The sequence below is a fragment of the Dermacentor albipictus genome, chromosome 5 (genome assembly GCF_038994185.2).
Source record: "Dermacentor albipictus isolate Rhodes 1998 colony chromosome 5, USDA_Dalb.pri_finalv2, whole genome shotgun sequence".
Lineage (NCBI taxonomy): Eukaryota > Metazoa > Arthropoda > Arachnida > Ixodida > Ixodidae > Dermacentor > Dermacentor albipictus.
Window position 1 is genome coordinate 100,143,927 of NC_091825.1, and position 20,284 is coordinate 100,164,210.

A 20,284-nucleotide genomic window follows, 5' to 3' on the forward strand; every position below is an offset into this window, starting at 1 on the left:
CTTTGGGTGCACGTTAAAGAACTGCAGGTGGTCAAAATTATTGTCCCCACTTCCGCGCGCCTCGTAATCATATAGTGTCTCTGCCACGCGCAATATATTTTAATTTTCTTTCAAACGTCCCTAACATCCCTACGCCACTGCGTTTGCCTTTCAAAGAACTACGATAGCTGTTGGAAACGCTTGCTCCCAACTTGGTTGCGCAAGAGCACGGACACTCTGCATCGGCACCTTTGTATCAGCGGTGAAAGTGGAACCACCATCGAGCGTCACAAAAGCGGGCGAATAGAACCTTATGACGAATTCCAATGGCAGATCCAGATCAAGTTTTTCTGCTCTGTATAGAGCAATCCTATTCCAATGGCAGAATGGGACCGTGAGCTCTGAGTTCCAATGGCAGATTGGGACCAGCCGCTGATCCCGGATTGCTTCGTGGAGCAAAAAGATTTGCTCCGCCGAAATCGGCGGATTTGACCGGAAGTCCTCGTGACGTATTTCCTTGCCCCGCCTCTACTTCCTGTCACGGTCGCCTCTTTCCTGTCGCGGGCAGCTATGGACGACATGGGAAACGTGGACGCTGCTTCGCGCCGTGCGATTTTGTTCGCGCTCCTAGACTGCTCCGACTCAGACAGTACAATTTCCAAGTCGAGTGATGATTCTTCTGACACGGACAGTGAAATGGGATGGTGGGTTGCGCTTCCAAGCGCTTGTTCCTGTCTCTAATCTAGCGCCCTCTCACTTGATTTTCCTGTACTAAGTGCCCCCGCGGGAGCCCACGCATTCCCTTCGCAGATATGGTGTGAGCAGATGAGAGCGATCTCAGTCGGAGCGACGCGCTTCGTCCGTGATCCGCCCGAGCGCTCGTGATCTACCATTGGAATTTAACATTAGTTGGGTGCCGATTCGAATACCTCGGCGCTACACCCCCGTTTGCGTTCAGACAGCAAAGGGGACCCAACAAGAACACCGTATAGAGAGGGCGAGAAATGATAGGGCCTGTTCAAAGACGTAAAACGCAAAACGTTTTTCTGAGACAACCCCTGGACCGATTTTGATAAAATTTGTTGCATTTGAGAGAGAAAGTTAAATTATAGTGACTCTTGGAAGCGGAATTTCGATTGAGGGCTTGAATTTTGTTAAAAAGATTTTCAAATACTGAACCGTGTGAAAATAATAAAAGCACGAAGTTTACAAGTTCATACCTCTGCATCAAGAACAGATATCGCGGTTCTGTAAATGGCATCCATGAGATCATTCAAAGTGGACAAATTCGATAAGTCATTTTACATCTTACGTGAATTTGTTGCGTTGGTAACAAGCGTTTTGAAAAAGCTGTATTTTCATATTATACATTTTTTTTATATTCATGTGTAACATACCAATTTCGTCCGCTTTAGATGTACTATTAGATGCAATTCCCGGAATGGTATTATCATTTATCGTTGTTAAGTTATAGAGTTGTAAACTTGATAGTTTCGTTTTCCGAAAACTTTCGATTTTTGCCCAATGTTAATAAGACATAGCTGACCTAGCTCGAAAACTCGAGACCAACAGTCACCAGATTTAATTTTTTTCTTTCAAATGCAACAAACCTTGTCAAATTTGGTGCATTGGATGCCGAGAAAAACGAATTCTCCTTTTACAGGTATTTAGATAAGAGCACCCGAGCTAAAGCTTCCTTTTATGGAAGCTCAGCTGACTTGCCTACCCTGCACGTGGAGAGGACCAAAAATAGACGTAAAGGTTGTTATAGAAGGAGATACCAAAAACTTCGCAGCACGTACGCGCACGATAAAGCATTCGTCGTAAGTGAGTCACAAGCGGTCACATTGGATGGTGAATATTAAGAAACTCCGCTGCGCCTTGTATATATTCTGGAGTCCCGCGGCGCCGATATTTTTCCTGTAAATGTTCCCTCATCTAAGCTCTACAAAGGATGCGAAGAGTGAGCGTGTCATAGTGTACTAGGACAGAAATATGCATTACAGCACACAACAGCGATACTTAAAACGTGCTGTGACGTTTGTTTTGTGCGATATTTGTATAAATTGGGCAATTTGATGACGAAGCCTCAATTACTTCACATATCCGTCATTGCTGTTGCATCTTCTACAGAGCACTTTATCAGTTATATACATACATACATATATATATATATATATATATATATATATATATATATATATATATATATTATTTACTGATACCCATAACTGATGACTATTTATCTGGGACGCAGCCGGGCAGCAGGTTACGTGGAACGCCCTGTGAGTGCTGCACTTTGTGCGGGACCTCTTGTCTACAGAAATGATGCAACCACATGTAGACTTTGCATGTATTCACGCATTAGAAAGCTTACATGCCTAACGTATGTTACAGCTAGTTGGTGTCGATCTTACTGTTTAATTTCTTACTGTCCTAGATCATACTGTCTCGCTCACTGTTCAAACTGGGACCGCTTGTTTTGCAAAAGGTGTTTGGGGAACTAGGGCAAATAAATGACGCTGCCGCACCACTCGAGCCCGCCGCTGGTGGTACCCAGGTGGTTGGGTACACTGCTCTTGCCTGAATCTCCTGCTCTTGCACTCCCTATGAAGACGGACACGTTCCAGCGAGGTCATAGGGGTTAGAAATTATCTTGTCTGGCTGCCCGAGTGTCTTCACGTCATTCACAAAACGTACGAATGGAACGCAAGGGTGCCACGATCGAGCAAGCTTGAAATTCGTGCAATAAATTGCACACTTGTAGACGCTATAACATCTGATGTGCACCAGCATGAGTTTGGTAGTTTATACCAACGATGGCATAGTGAGCTCTCTCAAACGCATCCATTGCTGCTCGAATGCGCAGCCGTACTGTCTATAGTTACATCTCTCGGAACGCAGCATGTGAGCTACATTTAGCTTCGGTTACGTCACGCACGCCGCGACAATGACGCCATCTGCGTACGCAACACTTGTGTAATCGAGAAATGGCGTAATTTTTCTTCACAGCGATACCAAAGTAAGGCGGGCTTGTGGTACAGTCAGAAAGATAACAGCTGCAATGCTATACCGTGTTACTCTTCCACTCGGTTTAATCAAGCGATCGCCGTTTAACCGATCTTAGAGACATGTGACGTCATCGAACTTTCCCCTAGAATACTTGCTTTTCTTCAGGAAGTCGGTACAAACCTCCTCCCACTTGTTATTCGCAGTTAGCAAGGTACGAAGATTTCCCGCGACAACAGATTTTAAGTGTATCTTGAAATATATCCTGTATTTCAAACAATAAACCCTCATTTGTTTGAAGACGCCTGGCTTCCTCCGAATTTCAGTCATGTTGCAATAAGCGGGAAGGCTTTCTGCGCAAGCGGTTTTCGGGAACGCTTTTCTGAACATGCTTACGAATAATTATAGTAGCAACAAACACCTGAAGGGCTTCAAAGAAAAAAAAAAGATTGTTGTGCATTTTAGTGGACAGCTTGAACGGCGGCCATTGACCCCAGGCCTCCATAACAACGTCAGATAATCCGTGCGCTATGATTGAATGGCTACAAATATTGCTCCTGCTCCATCGCGTCGTAGTGCAGCATATCGACTGTAGTCTGGCATGCACGAAAGAGGAACGCTTTCTTACTTGCCGAATTCCTCGCCCTATCCCAACTATCTTTCGGCATGCGCGGAATGAATATGCATTGGGCTTTGCTGTCCCCGTGAGTCAAAGGAATGTGTGACGAGGAAAGCACTTAGCTTATGCCTGTAATGCAGATTGCCGGAAGATGGTGCATGCTCGTACAGGTATGAAGGCGCCTAACATACTTGCCGCCTGACTAGAAGCAAATAAATAAACTTCAGTGCTTTGCGTGCAAAAATCACAATCTGATTATGAGGCACGTCGATATGGGAAACTATGGATTAAGTTTGACCCTCCCCGCCCCCCTCCGCCCCCCCTAAATTTATTAACTTGCACCTTATGCACGGCAAACAGGCGTTTCTGCATTCCACCTCCATACCAAACCCACAGCCCCGAGTTCAACCGCACAATGTCATGTCAATTGCGCTACCGCGGTGAGTATCCTATAGTGTGAGTTAGCGCAGTAAAACAAGTGAATCCGATGCGACGAGTATATAATTTGTGATGGGATGCGCAGCCCGTTTAGCAAGCGTAGGGCCTGTAGAGACTGTCGTTAAGAGCTTTTGCTTGTAAATAAAAGCATTGCGTAATGTATATAGTCCAAGTCACGTAGCGACAGCTAAACATGTACCTTCTTTATTTTGTTATTATGAGCTTGGTGTCCACCTATTTACTACCCCTGACCGTTCGGTCTCTTGCACTAGTTTGCACTAGGGAGGTGCAGCGGTGGCGTAGAGGTAGAACACCCGCCTCGCGTGCAAGAGGTCCGTGGTTCGAATCCCGGTGCCGGCAATTTTCCACCGGATTAAGAAAAAAAAATCCGCGTGTTGATAAAATTGCATAAACAGGCCTGGAGTGTGGCCTGATCCCGGTGACCAGAACCGGTAACGCACTCCCTCACCAGAGCAGGATTGGCCACCCTGGTGCAGTACTTGGCCACAACCTCCTATATGAACAACACAATCGAACCCCGGCCCTCAGTCCCCAGCAGCTGTGAAGCGACTGACCACGGCGGCGGTCAGACCTGCCACCCAGCAGAGGGTGCTAAGAATCACTGGCTCCGGACAGGCCGCCATTGGAATGCGAACCTGGCAACGTTTAACGCTAGAACGTTATCTAGTGAGGCGAGTCTAGCAGTGCTATTGGAGGAATTAGAGGGCAGTAAATGGGATATCATAGGGCTCAGTGAAGCTAGGAGGCCAAAAGAAGCATATACAGTGCTAAAAAGCGGGCACGTCCTGTGCTACCGGGGCTTAGCGGAGAGAAGAGAACTAGGCGTCGGATTCCTGATTAATAAGAATATAGCTGGTAACATACAGGAATTCAATAGCATTAACGAGAGGGTGGCAGGTCTTGTTGTGAAACTTAATAAGAGGTACAAAATGAAGATTGTACAGGCCTACGCCCCTACATCCAGTCATGATGACCAGGAAGTCGAAAGCTTCTATGAAGACGTGGAATCGGCGATGGGTAGAGTGAAAACTAAATACACTATACTAATGGGCGAATTTAATGCCAAGGTAGGCAAGAAGCAGGCTGGAGACAAGGCCATGGGGGAATATGGCATAGGCACTAGGAATATCAGAGGAGAGTTATTAGTAGAGTTTGCGGAACAGAATAATATGAGGATAATGAATACCTTTTTCCGCAAACGGGGTAGCCGAAAGTGGACGTGGAGGAGTCCGAACGGCGAGACTAGAAATGAAATAGACTTCATACTCTGCGCTAACCCTGGCATCATACAAGATGTGGACGTGCTCGGCAAGGTGCGCTGCAGTGACCACAGGATGGTAAGAACTCGAATTAGCCTAGACCTGAGAAGGGAACGGAAGAAACTGGTACATAGGAAGCCGATCAATGAGTTAGCGGTAAGAGGGAAAATAGAGGAATTCCAGATCAAGCTACAGAACAGGTATTCGGCTTTAACTCAGGAAGAGAACCTTAGTTTTGAAGAAATGAACGACAATCTTGTGGACATCATTAAGGAGTGTGCAATGGAAGTCGGTGGTAACTCCGTTAGGCAGGATACTAGCAAACTATCGCAGGCGACGAAAGATCTGATCAAGAAACGCCAATGTATGAAAGCACCTAACCCTACAGCTAGAATAGAACTGGCAGAACTTTCGAAGTTAATCAACAAGCGTAAGACAGCTGACATAAGGAAGTATAATATGGATAGAATTGAACACGCTCTCAGGAACGGAAGAAGCCTAAAAACAGTGAAGAAGAAACTGGGAATTGGCAAGAATCAGATGTATGCGTTAAGAGACAAAGCCGGCAATATCATTACTAATATGGATGAGATAGTTCAAGTGGCTGAGGAGTTCTATAGAGAGAGAGAATGAAGAGGAAAGGCAGGGAGGTTAACCGGATATGAGTATCCGGTTTGCTACCCTACACTGGGGATGGGGGATAGGGGTTATAAAGATGACAGAGAGGAAAACGCTAAAGAAAAGGAAAAAAAAAACGAAAAAAAAACACGCACACATGGAGGTACACACACAAAAGGCGTTCCAGTTAAAGTCGTTCACACAGGCCGGTAGAACGCAAAAAGCGCAATAGCGCTTGCACGGCCTTCTTCTGTGACGGTAGGTCGTTTCGATGTTGCAGTATTCTTTTTTCGGATAGCGGTTGGTTGTCCAGTTGGTCAAGTTCCTGGCTGAGGCATGCCCTCTGTGGACTGTACTGCGGGCAGATGCACAAAATATGGCCTATTGATTCATCATGGCCGCAGTGGTCACAGGTTGGGCTGTCGGTCATCCCTATGCGGAATGCATAGGCTTTAGTAAAGGCAACGCCCAACCAAAGTCGATATAAAAGCGTGGCGTCTCTACGGCGAAGCTGTGATGGCGCTCGAAGACTTAGTGTTGGATCAAGTGAGTACAGTCGCGTGTTTCTTAAATGTGGCTCATTCCATTGCGACGCGGTGCACTGCCGAGCAAGTAGGCGGAGCTTCCGTGCTGCGTCAGTTCTAGAAAGAGGAATTGGGACGTGGCGCTCCTCAGTATGGGCTGAGCGGGCAGCGTGATCCGCCCGTTCATTGCCGATAATCCCGCAGTGACTTGGAAGCCACTGAAAAGTGATCTCATGGCCTGCTTCACTTATATGTTGCAACGTCTCTGTAATATGGAATATTAGTTGTTCGTGTGGTCCGCGTCGTAAAGGTGACAGTAGAGACTGCAGTGGCGCGCCTTCGAATCGCAGAATATTGTCCATTTATGTGGTGGTTCATCACCAATTTGATCAAGGGCAGTAAAGAGCGCTGCGAGCTCTGCTGCCATCGATGTTGTCGCGTGGGTCGTCTTAAATTTAATTGTTGTAGCTTTCGCTGGTATGACGATTGCCGCCGCGGAGCTACTTGGAAGGACAGATCCATCAGTGTAAATATGCGTAGAATCACGGTAGTTCTCGTACAAATGTAGTAGCGTGAGCTGTCTAAGGGCTGGCGAAGATAGATCAGCTTTTCTCGAGATACCAGGTATTGTGAGGTTGATTTTTGGCTGAGCGAGGCACCATGGAGGAATCGAAGGTCTCGCAGCCGGGGTGAAACAAGCTGGCAATGATTCATCATATGCCGTTATCGTCCGGCTGAAAGGTGGAGATTTATACAGTACAGTGGAGATTTATACATATATAGAGATTTATACAGTACAGATTATACAGATTTATACAGTACAGTGGAGATTTATACATATATAGAGATTTATACAGTACCAGTGGCACCCATGACGATAATGGAAGAGAAAATAGTCTAGACGAATTCGAAATTCCACAGGTAACGCCGGAAGAAGTAAATAAAGCATTGGGAGATATGCAAAGGGGGAAGGCAGCTGGGGAGGATCAGGTAACAGCAGATTTGTTGAAGGATGGTGGGCAGATTGTTCTAGAAAAACTGGCCACCCTGTATACGCAATGCCTCAGGACCTCGAGCGTACTGGAATCTTGGAAGAACGCTAACATAACCCTAATCCATAAGAAAGGGGACGCCAAAGACTTGAAAAATTATAGACCGATAAGCTTGCTGTCGGTTGCCTACAAAGTATTTACTAAGGTAATCGCAAATAGAATCAGGAACACCTTAGACTTCTGTCAACCAAAGGACCAGGCAGGATTCCGTAAAGGCTACTCAACAATAGACCATATTCACACTATCAATCAGGTTATAGAGAAATGTACGGAATATAGCCAACCCTTATATATAGCTTTCATTGATTACGAGAAAGCATTTGATACTGTCGAAACCTCAGCAGTCATGCAGGCATTACGGAATCAGGGTGTAGACGAGCCGTATGTAAAAATACTGAAAGATATCTATAGCGGCTCCACAGCTACCGTAGTCCTCCATAAAGAAAGCAACAAAATCCCAATAAAGAAAGGCGTCAGGCAGGGAGATACGATCTCTCCAATGCTATTCACAGCGTGTTTACAGAAGGTATTCAGAGACCTGGATTGGGAAGCAATGGGGATAAAAGTTAATGGCGAATACCTTAGTAACTTGCGATTCGCTGATGATATTGCCTTGCTTAGTAACTCAGGGGACCAACTGCAATGCATGCTCACTGACCTCGAGAGGCAAAGCAGAAGAGGGGACCTAAAAATTAATGTGCAGAAAACTAAAGTAATGTTTAACAGTCTCGGAAGAGAACAACAATTTACAATAGGCAGCGAGGCACTGGAAGTCGTAAGGGAATACATATACTTAGGGCAGTAGTGACTGCGGATCCGGATCATGAGACGGAAATAATTAGAAGAATAAGAATGGGCTGGGGTGCGTTTGGCAGGCATTCTCAGATCATGAACAGCAGGTTGCCTTTATCCCTCAAGAGAAAAGTGTATAATAGCTGTGTCTTACCAGTACTCACCAACGGGGCAGAAACCTGGAGGCTTACGAAAAGGGTACTACTCAAATTGAGGACGACGCAACGAGCTATGGAAAGAAGAATGATAGGTGTAACATTAAGGGATAAGAAAAGAGCAGATTGGGTGAGGGAACTAACGCGAGGTAATGACATCTTAGTTGAAATCAAGAAAAAGAAATGGGCATGGGCAGGACATGTAATGAGGAGGGAAGATAACCGATGGTCATTAAGGGTTACGGACTGGATTCCAAGGGAAGGGAAGCGTAGCAGGGGGCGGCAGAAAGTTAGGTGGGCGGGTGAGATTAAGAAGTTTGCAGGGACGGCATGGCCACAATTAGTACATGACCGGGGTTGTTGGAGAAATATGGGAGAGGCCTTTGCCCTGCAGTGGGCGTGACCAGGCTGCTGCTGCTGATGATGATGAAAGAAATACGGTGACTATTGGGGCAGTGACATGTAAGACTTCGGCACATCATCCAAATGGCCATATTGTTGCATGAAGCAATCTAGTAATGCGGAATCACCAGCCGAAAAGTCAGGACATTCTTGAGGTAGGTAAGCGCAGGACAAGGAGAGTATACGGAACCGATGGCCTGAAATCCAGTCCGTTCTACAGGGCATAAAAGATGGCACAAGTGTATGACGAGCACGAATCAGCACAGATCCGTTTTCGTGAGAGTGCTTCACAAGTGTTGTTGAAAAAGGATATGACAAGTTGACCCTTGCATCAATAAAACTTTGGGCTGGGCCAGTTGGTGTTGCATTCTTTAAAACTGATGGTAGCGCTAAAGAGGACGAACACACGGTGAAAAGACGACACGACGATGAGGAAACGCTTTCCTCGTTTGCTCGTCGTCGTGTCGTCTTTTCACCGCGTGTTCGTCCTTCTTAGCGCTACTATCAGTTTTAAAGAATGATCCTTGCATTTAATGGCAGATACCATTTAAGTGGCGAGAGTGCACTTGCACAGCCCTTTTCACAAATACTTTGCCTGTAAAACGCAGGTAAATCTGAAAGAGGCCTAAATCAATTAGAGAACTGGTCCCCGACGTATAAAAACGATATGATAGCGATAAATATGTGCCAGAGTTATTATAATCTGGGGGTTCTTGACTAAATAGTGGAGAGACGAGGGGCTACCTTGCAAACTGGGTGGATGTCTGATTTTCTCTTTATTAATTACTTGCAAACACTGAAATCACCATTATGCTCGTTGCACTGAATGTGCTAACTTTTCAGTGAGCGAAACGTTGTGCTACCTAATATCTTCTATACCGACCATTGCAATGTCGCCGATGTTTGTGCGAGTTTTGGGGAAGTAATAGGGAGCAGAGGATAGTGCTCCTCTTCATCTCCGGAAAGCGTCGTAAGACGTGTCATAATATTCATACTAGGGGGGCTTGTTCAGCTCATCTTGGAAAAACAAAATAATGTGGATCCCACGCACTGTTAGTATCAATGTCACAGAATCTTTCTGAGCTGTTTGCTCTGACTGACGATAATTAGCGGTGACGTTCAGGGCGAACGTTTTTCTCCAGGATGTATAGTGCAATACGACAGCGGTGAGTTGATGTTAAACGCTACCTTGCATGCATCACTGCTATTAGTCTGTATAGCACCCCGAACACACAGAATGGCAAGTTTGCTTGAGGCGTTGTTGTGCGCACTTGTGCATAATGTCTGATAGGGTTTAGCATTACCATTGCCTCGCATGGCATATCGCATCCTGGTAGAAAACAGAAATAAATTATGGGGTTTTACGTGCGAAAACCCGTTTCTGGTTATAAGGCACACCGTAGTGGGGGACTCCGGAAATTTGGACCACCTGGGGTTCCTTAACGTGCATCTAAATCTAAGTACGGTGGTGTTTTCGCATCTCGCCCCCATCAGAATGCGGCCGCCGATGATCGTGGCAAAACACTTAAACTTTAATTGAATTATGTGGGTTGTACATGCCAAAACCTCAATCGGATTATGAGGCAGGCACCCTTGCTCTCTTTGACGCGTACCTAAATCTAAGTGCACCAGTGTTTTTGTGTCTCGCTCCCGTCGAAATGCGGCTGCCGAGGTCGGAATCGAACCTGGGACCTCGAACAATGCCCTAGCCACAAACCTGCTGGGTAGGGCACAGAAGTGTTGATTAGACGTGCGACCGCTTCCACCGTCTCGCATAGACCGAACTGGTGTGCGTGGTGTTCATTTTGCAGAAATAGCAGAAACGTACCGAACCGTATACTTTAGTTTTCCCGCAACCGCTGCTTCCTTGCCTTCTCACGTCTTCTTTCACCTCCCCAGCCCTCTCCCCTTTGTATGGGAACTGCTGGAGTGGGAAGGCTTTTTATTCTCTCGTTTAGCGACTGCGTCGGTTCTACCCGTTCTCGGCGCCCTATACCTCCTGCTGTCTACGATTTTGCCTAACTCCCCTCTGTACTTCCTTATTTGAAGAGAGGCAAGCGCTGCAGTTTCTCCAATCCTTTTGCAATACTTTCGAAGAACAAGAACGTTTGATTGTCTAACTACACGTCCTACAAACCATTCAGGTCCTTTATTGTTAGAAAACTAGCTACTGGATTGAGTCAGCGTCTGTGATCCGGACTAAGTGACCGAACGATATCCCCAGTAGACTTTATCTTCTTTTAATCTTTTCGTCCCCGTTTTCCCTTTCCCCAGTGTAAAGTAGCCAACCGGGCTCAGTCCTGGTTAACCTCCCTACCTTTCCTTTATCATTCGCTCTCTCTCTCTCTCTTCGAACACGCAGATAACATGCGATATATTACTTATTTTGCAAGAAACATTGCCCTTCCAGTCCAAGAGCTTGTTCGTGGTATCGAATCCCGGCCATGGCGGCCGCATTACGATGGGGGAGGAGTGCGAAAACACCCGTGTGCTTAGATTTAGGTGCACATTAAAGAGTGCCTGGTAGTCCGAATTATTCCGGAGTGTTGTCGCTGCGGCGTGCCTCATAATCAAATCATGGTTATGGCTCGTAAAACGTCATAATTTTTTAATGCTCCTCAAGGTATTCCACGTAGGCATGTAAGTACACGTGCTCTGGAAAAAGTATAACAAAGAGCATTCCTCGCGTTACGGAAGGCGATATGTAAGACGCAGACAAGACAATTGTTCAAGGCCTACATTTCTTTTTTTCATGACAGCTTTCGGTGAGGGAAACACAAGTACAGCGCTGACGCGGTAAATTAACAAAGAAATAAAAATTGACGAAATAAAATAATGCTATTGCGAAGCGCTGTTGAGGCGCATGCAGAGGCGCCGCTGGATTGCAGCTATGGCGATTAGTCTGCAGAAAGCACTCGTAAGTGCGATATTTTATTTTTTGCAAGCTATCATAGCAAATGAACGCAGATGGTTCATCACATTTATTATGCTTTCTTCCTTTCTTTCTTTCTTTCCTTCTTTCTTTCTTTCTTTCTTTCTTTCTTTCTTTCTTTCTTTCTTTCGTTCTTTCTTTCTTTCTTTCTTTCCTTCCTTCCTTCCTTCTTTCTTTCTTTCTTTCTTTCTTTACACTGTCCATTCGAATCCGACAAAATTCCCCAACAATAGCAGTTTCGTGCTTGTGCAGCATCTCGAAATCGCTCGATCATGCGCCGAGTAGAAACAAAGACACGAAAGTAGAATCACGAAAAGCAGAACTCTTAGTAGCAACGAACTGTGACGTCTCACGAAATCTGCTATTGGAAAAGTACTCGACAGCCCTGAGAACTTCGTAGACAGCGCAACCATGAGAGTATTCCTAGCGATCTGCTTCCTTTCCTCTGGTAAGATCCTTTAACTTGTACATTGGCAAAGAAGTCTCTATCCTTTTTGTCGCGTCGTGCTTTCCTAATATGCTTACGTTTATGTAACTAATATTTTTTCATACTAAAATTAATGCAAACACTAGAGTTAACGTAACTTGTTACTATATTTACGTCCTGTATCATGTAATGAAGTTTTGAGGATCCGTACAGCTTTTTCCCTAAGGTTTTCCTTCTTGAGGAGTGAGCCCATAATCTTGTTAGCGTACATTCTCTAGGAAAGCAGGAAGTGAGGTTGAACGTTACATTACTCTACTTATAGAGCCTGCGAAGCACCGGATGATTGTGCCTCCTACCACCTACGTGCAGCGTTACATAGGCAGTAAATAGAACTGCCGAGGTAGCGCGAAGGGGGCGGGGGGGCTGTAATGCGATGACGTTAACCCGTTTTAGTGAAAGACGACAAAGTCAGTTCGGCGAAAGTGGTCGTTACACTGTTAGTTTGACAGGAAAGTTATATAGTTGTATTTATTTTCCGCACATGTTCACTTTTAAGGTGGAAGGGCCCCACTGAGTCGCTTTTACCACTGTTAATCGTACAGAGTTACCGTATTTAGACGACTCATTAGGCCTGTGAATGAGTTCATGCGTTCCTTTATGACACGTTCTTTGATGTATATCGAAAGAGTTCGAAGGGCAGTGAGCAAATTTCGTAAAAGTACCGGATTAACCTATGAAAAGTTATCTTTTCTTTTAGCAGTCTAATAATCGCCGCAGAAGAGATCCAGCCACGTACATGTCATGTACAATAATAAACTGATTACCAAACTAGAATTCCCTAATTTGTTTCACACAACCCCGAATCAACTGGTGGAAATGCAAGATCAGAAATGCGAAGTATGCGAAATATAGCTTGCTGTGCCTCTATCATGCGACATATGCACCGACAGATCGACGGGGGCAAAACGGTGGTCGCCTTGACAAATAAAGTCTCCTGGTACACATGTTTTACATTATAGATAGTAGTTAATGCTACGTGGAAGATAGCATAGGTCGCACTCTGCTACTTCCTGAAACGATTTGTGAGATAACATTACTTCCCTTTTATGCATTTTGCTTGGTGAAGTTGCATGAAGTCCTTGACGTAAAGAAACTTACATGACCGCTTTTGGCACATTATTCTTGAAACGAATGACCTTGTTTTCCTTCCTTTGCTAACACCAGTACTTCGGCCAGGACTTTTACTGCAATAAACGTGGTAAAGACTTCAAAGTTCTCTCATAGTCATGGTTGAAAGAAACTCATACCCATTCTTCACATGAATTCGCGTAGTGCTGAGTTCTCGGCCGAAAAGGATATTAACATTACAGCACCAATTATAAAGACCGTATCTCTTTTTTATTCAATTGAAAATAAAAGAAAGAGCCTTAGTCACCTTACAATTTCTTTGTAATAGCGATTATTTTCTGAATTTTATTATAACTAGCACCGCTTACATTGAATAACTGTAACATGCACGCATCGAAGGATGCACAAAAATGCTCTTAGCTCTTTTCACTCAGAGTGCTGTTATCACTCAGAGAAAAAAAAATTTAGGTGCGGAACAGGTAATTTAGGTGCCAGATGTCAGATATCACAGCAAGTATGAGATCGCGTCTTACGTTGCTATAAAATATTTCAGCTGAAAACGTACCATAATATAGATGCTGCTGCGAACCAAGTAATTAACAACCGAAATTCTGAGGAATATTGCGTTGTCATTATTAGTTACGTTAAAGCTGCCATCTATAACTACGAAAATGCGCGCTTAAATAAATGTTACCGCGTTTACATCTTACCCAACTGCTGTGGTGGCTATAAATGCACCATGGCTATGACGTTCTCGTGCTCAGCATGAGGCAGCATGTACGACTCCCTGCCATGGCGACCTTGTTCCAATGGGGGTGAAATGCAATAATGCTGGGTAAGCCAATTCCGTCTGGTCAAAATTAATTCCTAGCCCTCAACTGCGGCGTCCGCGGGAACCCAAAGTGCAGCTTCGGGTTTTTAAATCCTAAAGCCAAATTATAGGTTAAAGTTTACGGTTAAAACAAAACACGGCAAACTTGGATACAGATAATTACGCTTTATATTGAACAGCCAAGACTTGGTGAAACTCATGCAAAATAAATTCTTTCAAGAGACCCCATATCTACCTTCGAGCTCTTACAACATAAGCCATAACACCAACCGCACTGGTTTTTCATTTTTCCGCGTATGCTTTTTGTGTATGTATATAACGTGATCACGCACATAACGTGATAGAGAGCTATCGATCACACCGGAAGGTTGCGTTACTTATGCGTGCTGCTCCCAGAGTCCGGTCACCATGAGTTGTTCCAGCCCTGTCATGCATATATAGATTCTGCTATCGTGTGTAAGGAACTGCTAAACATGTTAATAAAAGTATGTTATTGACCAGTTGGGCTTTACCAAATTACTTCTTGTGCTCAACGTTTCTTTATCGCACAAACCACTTCTTTATAACCAGGTCTTGCTGCACCTTCTCCTGCGAAAGCAGCCAAGCGAGCAGGAATTTCATGGCGTTCATATTGTTTCGTACTTTCGTTGCAGCAAGCTTGACCGGAGCCCGCGAGTTCGTTGGTGGCAGCATTAATGACGATGGACTAAGGGGACATTGGTCGGCCGGCGTGGAGAATGTTGACCTCATGGAGCACCGGGCTTTAGCGCCACATTCGGCGCATCACTAGACGGAAGTTTTAGTACCTTCTACGAAACTGGATCAATCCGTGCGGGATTTGGTAAGGCCATTCCCGAGCAGGATTTCTGGGAAAGAAATTATATTTATCGAGTCACCGTGTTCGGTTCTCATTTTTGTAGCTCGTGGTATGACGATGAATGAAGAATATGATGAATTTAAAGATAAAAAACTATTTTGTGATCAAACGTAGCAGTGTGCAGACAACGAGAATCCTATTTCGTATTTGGAGTTTCCTTTCAAGTACGCTACAAGGGTGGTTTTACCAACAAACGCATCTCGCACTCATAGTCTGCTACCAAAAAATGTACACATTTTTTTTTTCAAATATGGAATAAAAAAGAGCATGAAGCGCGTACAACAATCGCAACACTGTCCGTAGATATCTATTGTCATTCTACAATTCAAAGATTTATAAGAACTCGTTCTATACGATCGTAATCTAATAGGCATAGTCGCACTAGCAATACCAACAATAACTGGGCACTATTATCCCTCTTAAACAGTCCGGCTTGACCAGTAGCCCAATGTTCCCTTGCCAATGTGAACGCGTCTGTTATAGGACACTATCTCGACCATATAGCATCACGACGTGACAGAGACGTGAACAGCTTTGCAAGCTACATTGAAATCTCTATTATTGTATAATCTAGGAGTCTATTGTGTCGCGCGCATGCCTTTTTCCGGTCAGCACAACATACACCTTTCGCAGAATTTTCTAGGTGTTCCGTCTAATTATCTTTTACAACGTCAAAGCTCAGGAACATTGGATGGTAAAAAAATATGCATTATATCAGCGTGTGTGTGTGTCACGATAGATAATGGCAGCAACATTTTGTGTTAACACAGAACACAAATTATTTATAGCGACTTACATGATTTGAGGTCCCGAATACGAAGAAAGGATTTCTCTGGTGTACATTGCCAAATGAAATCACTGTTATTTACGTATGTTGCCATTTTTCTGTGCGTTGGATCCAGACTTCCCTCGCTACGTATTTTCTGGTTACTGCATTACGCTCATAATAGAATTATAGATTCAAAATCGCTGGAAAAATAGCGCGTTGCTGTATGGGTCACGACAACACATAAAGGTTTCATATAAACATAAAGGGTAAGCATACAACCATGAGAAAACATATTTTCACGAAATGACAGAGCCGGCATTCGTGAATATACTCAATCTAATTATATGCCGGCAATGACAACAATAGATTATTGTTAGCCTAGTTATGCGAAGATAAAGGATGCTCAGACAACACAGTTTTGAAGAGAAGCTATGTGAGAGATTGATACCATTAAAACAGTGACGAGAGTCTCGTGAAAGCGTTCCGTGAGGCTCGATGTTTGCGTACCTATTTTCGTGATTGGTAAAGTATATCATAAAATGACAAATTTAGCGCAGATTTTGCTTCAATGGCGAAAATTTTGTCTGACAAAGAAAACTGCGTTTTAACTACACAAGTTTTACACAAGTGAGACGTAAACTATTAGAAAGCTATACTAGACAACAATCAGCTAACGCTGTGATCACAGCTTTGAAGACGATAAAACATTCATTCCTCAGGCAGAGATACCATATGCTACGGACCTTCACCAATGATATCGTTGCGAAATAAGTTGCCGTTTACACAACGAAGTGAAGCCTACTGTATATAACGGTAGAATGTTTTACCAGGGCATCTTGGTGGACCACTCGTGGAGGCGCGAGTATCGGAGAATATTGCTGCTTCCCCTTCGTCCTGCCCATGTTTTCCAGTGTACAGTTTTTATATCTGTGTCTGTACATGAGGCGCAAACAGTCATGCTACAATAGGTTTGTCAGGAGCATTGCTTTGAAGAAAACGCTTTGTTTTTTAATGCAATAGCTCTAAAATGATCAGTAAAAGTGTTTATGAAATGAGGCCGTGACTGCCAAAATTAATTACAAACAGGCTAGCGAGCCGACACGGAAAACGTTTTTTTTTGTCTCGTACTGAAGAGTTTTTATTGACCTGTTACAGCAGCGACATGGCGTTTTGTTCGCGTTCTGGTTACGTAAAAAAAAGCGGAAGCAGCTATTTATGTGCAGATTTTTCTGCGCCTTAGTTAAGCAAGATACGATTTTGGTTTTTTGGCGTAATCAAACAATCTAAGGATGATCGGGTGGTCTCGGTTGCTTGTAAGGGTACCTACCCTGTGAATTCTTTCAAGGGCTGTCACTTCAATGCCCAGCGTTTCTTTTAAAATGTTTTCTCTCACTATCGTTTCGAGTGAAACTATATCTTCGTTAGGTTTTTCCGTTACGCCGCAAATAATGGAGTTGTTCCGTCGACTTCTATTTTCTAAATCGTCCAATTTGAATGTAAGATCTTGGATTTGATCTTTCGTGGTGTAATATTTATTTTCATATTCGGCCAACTTTTCTTCGTAATACTTCAGTCGTTCCAGGTCGTTTTCTATTGCGGCAAGCCTAGTTTCCATGTTATCAACTGTTCACTCAACTTTTTTTTAAGTTAGTTACTACTTCATTTAAGATTTTGTTGCTTTTAGATTGCTCTTTGAGAATTTCTTTCAGAAGGTCGTTATTTGGACGAGTATCAGATTCAGAGTCTGACGTCGGACCGGCGTTAAGCTCGACATCACCCGATGTTAGTAGCAAAAGCTTAAATACATCATAGCACTCAACAATCAATACGGCGAGAAAGGGCGGACTTGGAAGCACCGTAAGCGTTACATCATTGCCCCGTAAAGAGGGTACAGAGTAGGCAGCAGCGCACCGAATACCATGCTGAAACCGTCCTGCCTTCTTGCGCAGGTTCTTGCTGTCTGCCTGTCAACGCAAGTTTCATCGCATTCACCTGCCCCGGGTGAATGGCATGCCAACTACAACATTGATTTGATCTGGCCTCTATCTCTTCCTGATGACCACTGCCACATCATCGAGATCTTCATATGCTCTCCGACACTCGTGACCTTCCCCGTGGACCATGTGACTGCACGGACGGCTATAAACGGCTTCGCATCATCGATGGTGGCCAGTGGGCCAGGCAGCAGCGCACCGAATACCATGCTGAAACCGTCCTGCCTTCTTGCGCAGGTTAGTTCCTACTTTCCAACTAAATGCTATAGAAGTGACAACCGGTCTCTTTTGCTGCTGCCCTGCCCACTGTCCACCGGAAGGCGGAAACTGGAATTACTGGAGTCTTTATCTGAATGCTTTTCTATGTTTTGCTTATTGATACGTGCGGGAGACGTTGAGCTTAATCCTAGTCCAACCACCCGCTCCGAATCACTTCTCGACATGGAAAGCTTGCCTGATGATCCCAACCAGCAAATGCCAATTATCTTCCAGTTTCTAAAGGAAATTCATGCGCGCTCATTGCAATCAAGTAAAACTCACGCAGAGCTTGCCACTGATAATAAAGCAATTAAAAACGGACAAAAAAGTATTGAAGCCAAACTAGCGGCATTTCAGAATCGCTTGGACACTGTGGAACAACAGGCTAAACAGGCTCAAGACCTGTCACAAAAAAATGTCTTGCCTTACTGAAGAAATCCAAGATTTATCCTCGCACAAATACACATTTCAGTCACGATTTGACGAAATGGAAGACCGGTCACGTCGCGACAACCTAATTTTCTATGGCCTCCTCGATTCCAAAGAATCTTGGAATGACACTGAAAAAAAGTTAACAGATGCAATAATTTCGGTGCTTCCCTCATTTTCTGCCGATTTCATCCAGCGTGCTCGCCGGTTATGTTCAATCACTCCTGCCAAACCGCGTCCCATTATTGCTAAGTTTTCCAGCTTTAAAATTAAGGAAAAGGTGTTATCACTGCGAGAGCAATTCAAAACAAATAACATATCCATCAGTCAGGACTTTTCACCCGGAACCCGCGTAGCTAGAAAGAAACTAAAGGAATTTGCTCGTAGCCAACCACAATCGTCCTCGTCCCAGCTGCGTTACAACAAAATGTTTTTAAACAAAAAATGATTCATGTATAATCCTGCCTCCGATAAGGTAGAAGAAATCGAACTACGTGGAAGGCCTGCTCCTACTACACCTAACCCCGGCACTTCAAGCTAGGTTAGCGCGAGGGGTGATGGGCACTTAAGCTGTTTTCGTGTAACTGTCCTTTTTACTAATGCAAGAAGCGTACTAAACAAATATAACTCCTTATCATCCGCAATAGGCACACTTTCTGCTCATATCATTGCACTGACCGAGACCTGGCTGCATGATAACGTTCAAGATGTGGAAATCTTCCAAGATGCATACCGTTTCTGTATTTATCGTTGTGACAGAGATGCGCGCCGTGGTGGCGGTGTGCTCGTCGCTGTCTCTAAAGATTTTTTATCATCGCGCATTGACGTCAACACCAACCTAGAAATCATCTGGGTGTCTTTAATAATTGGCCATCAAAATATAGTCATTGGCATTTGTTACCGTGCTCCCACATGCACTGATTCTTTTGTCCCGGAACTTCATGACAGTATTAACGATATTTTCTCACGTTTTCCTTTATCTCCCACATTTTTATTCGGCGACTTTAACTTTCCTAACATAATGTGGAACACAGAACCAGCTGCTATGTCACCATTTTCCTCTCAAGCTCACGATTTTTTAGAACTATGCTCTACGTTTTCATTATCGCAGTTAACCACTCAAGCTACTAGAATCACACCTGTCTCAGCCAACAGCCTTGATCTAATCCTTACAACAAGACCTGACCTTGTTTCTAGTATTTCTTATTTACCAGGCATAAGCGACCACTCGTTACTTTCCTTTTCCATTGATGCACACGTTCCAAAAAAACAGCAAAATACGCAAGACAGTTCGTGACTATGCTAGAGCTAATTTTGAGGCAATCAACAAAGAATTAGCAGATTTCACTAACACATTTCTGACTAACTTTGATGAACGTTCTATTCAACATAACTGGGACATGTTTTCAACAAAAGTAAACAAATTAATTGAAAAATACATCCCTGTTCGTATTATCACGTCTAATCCTCGAACACCATGGTATAACTCCCATATCAAACGGCTTTCTAATCGAAAGAAACGTCTGTATCGCTTGGCCAAATTATCATCCTCAAACTCACGCTGGACGGCCTATAAAACTGCATCTGATACTTACATTGCAGCATTGAAGGAAGCTAAAGATAACTTCATGTCGAATACCTTACCCGAACTTCTGAATTCTAATGTTCGAAAGTTTTGGCGTATGATTAACCCCTGTCTTGATAACTCCATTGCCTTGGTAGACACAGCTGGCAACCCCGTCCCACCTAACCAATGTGCTACTATTCTTA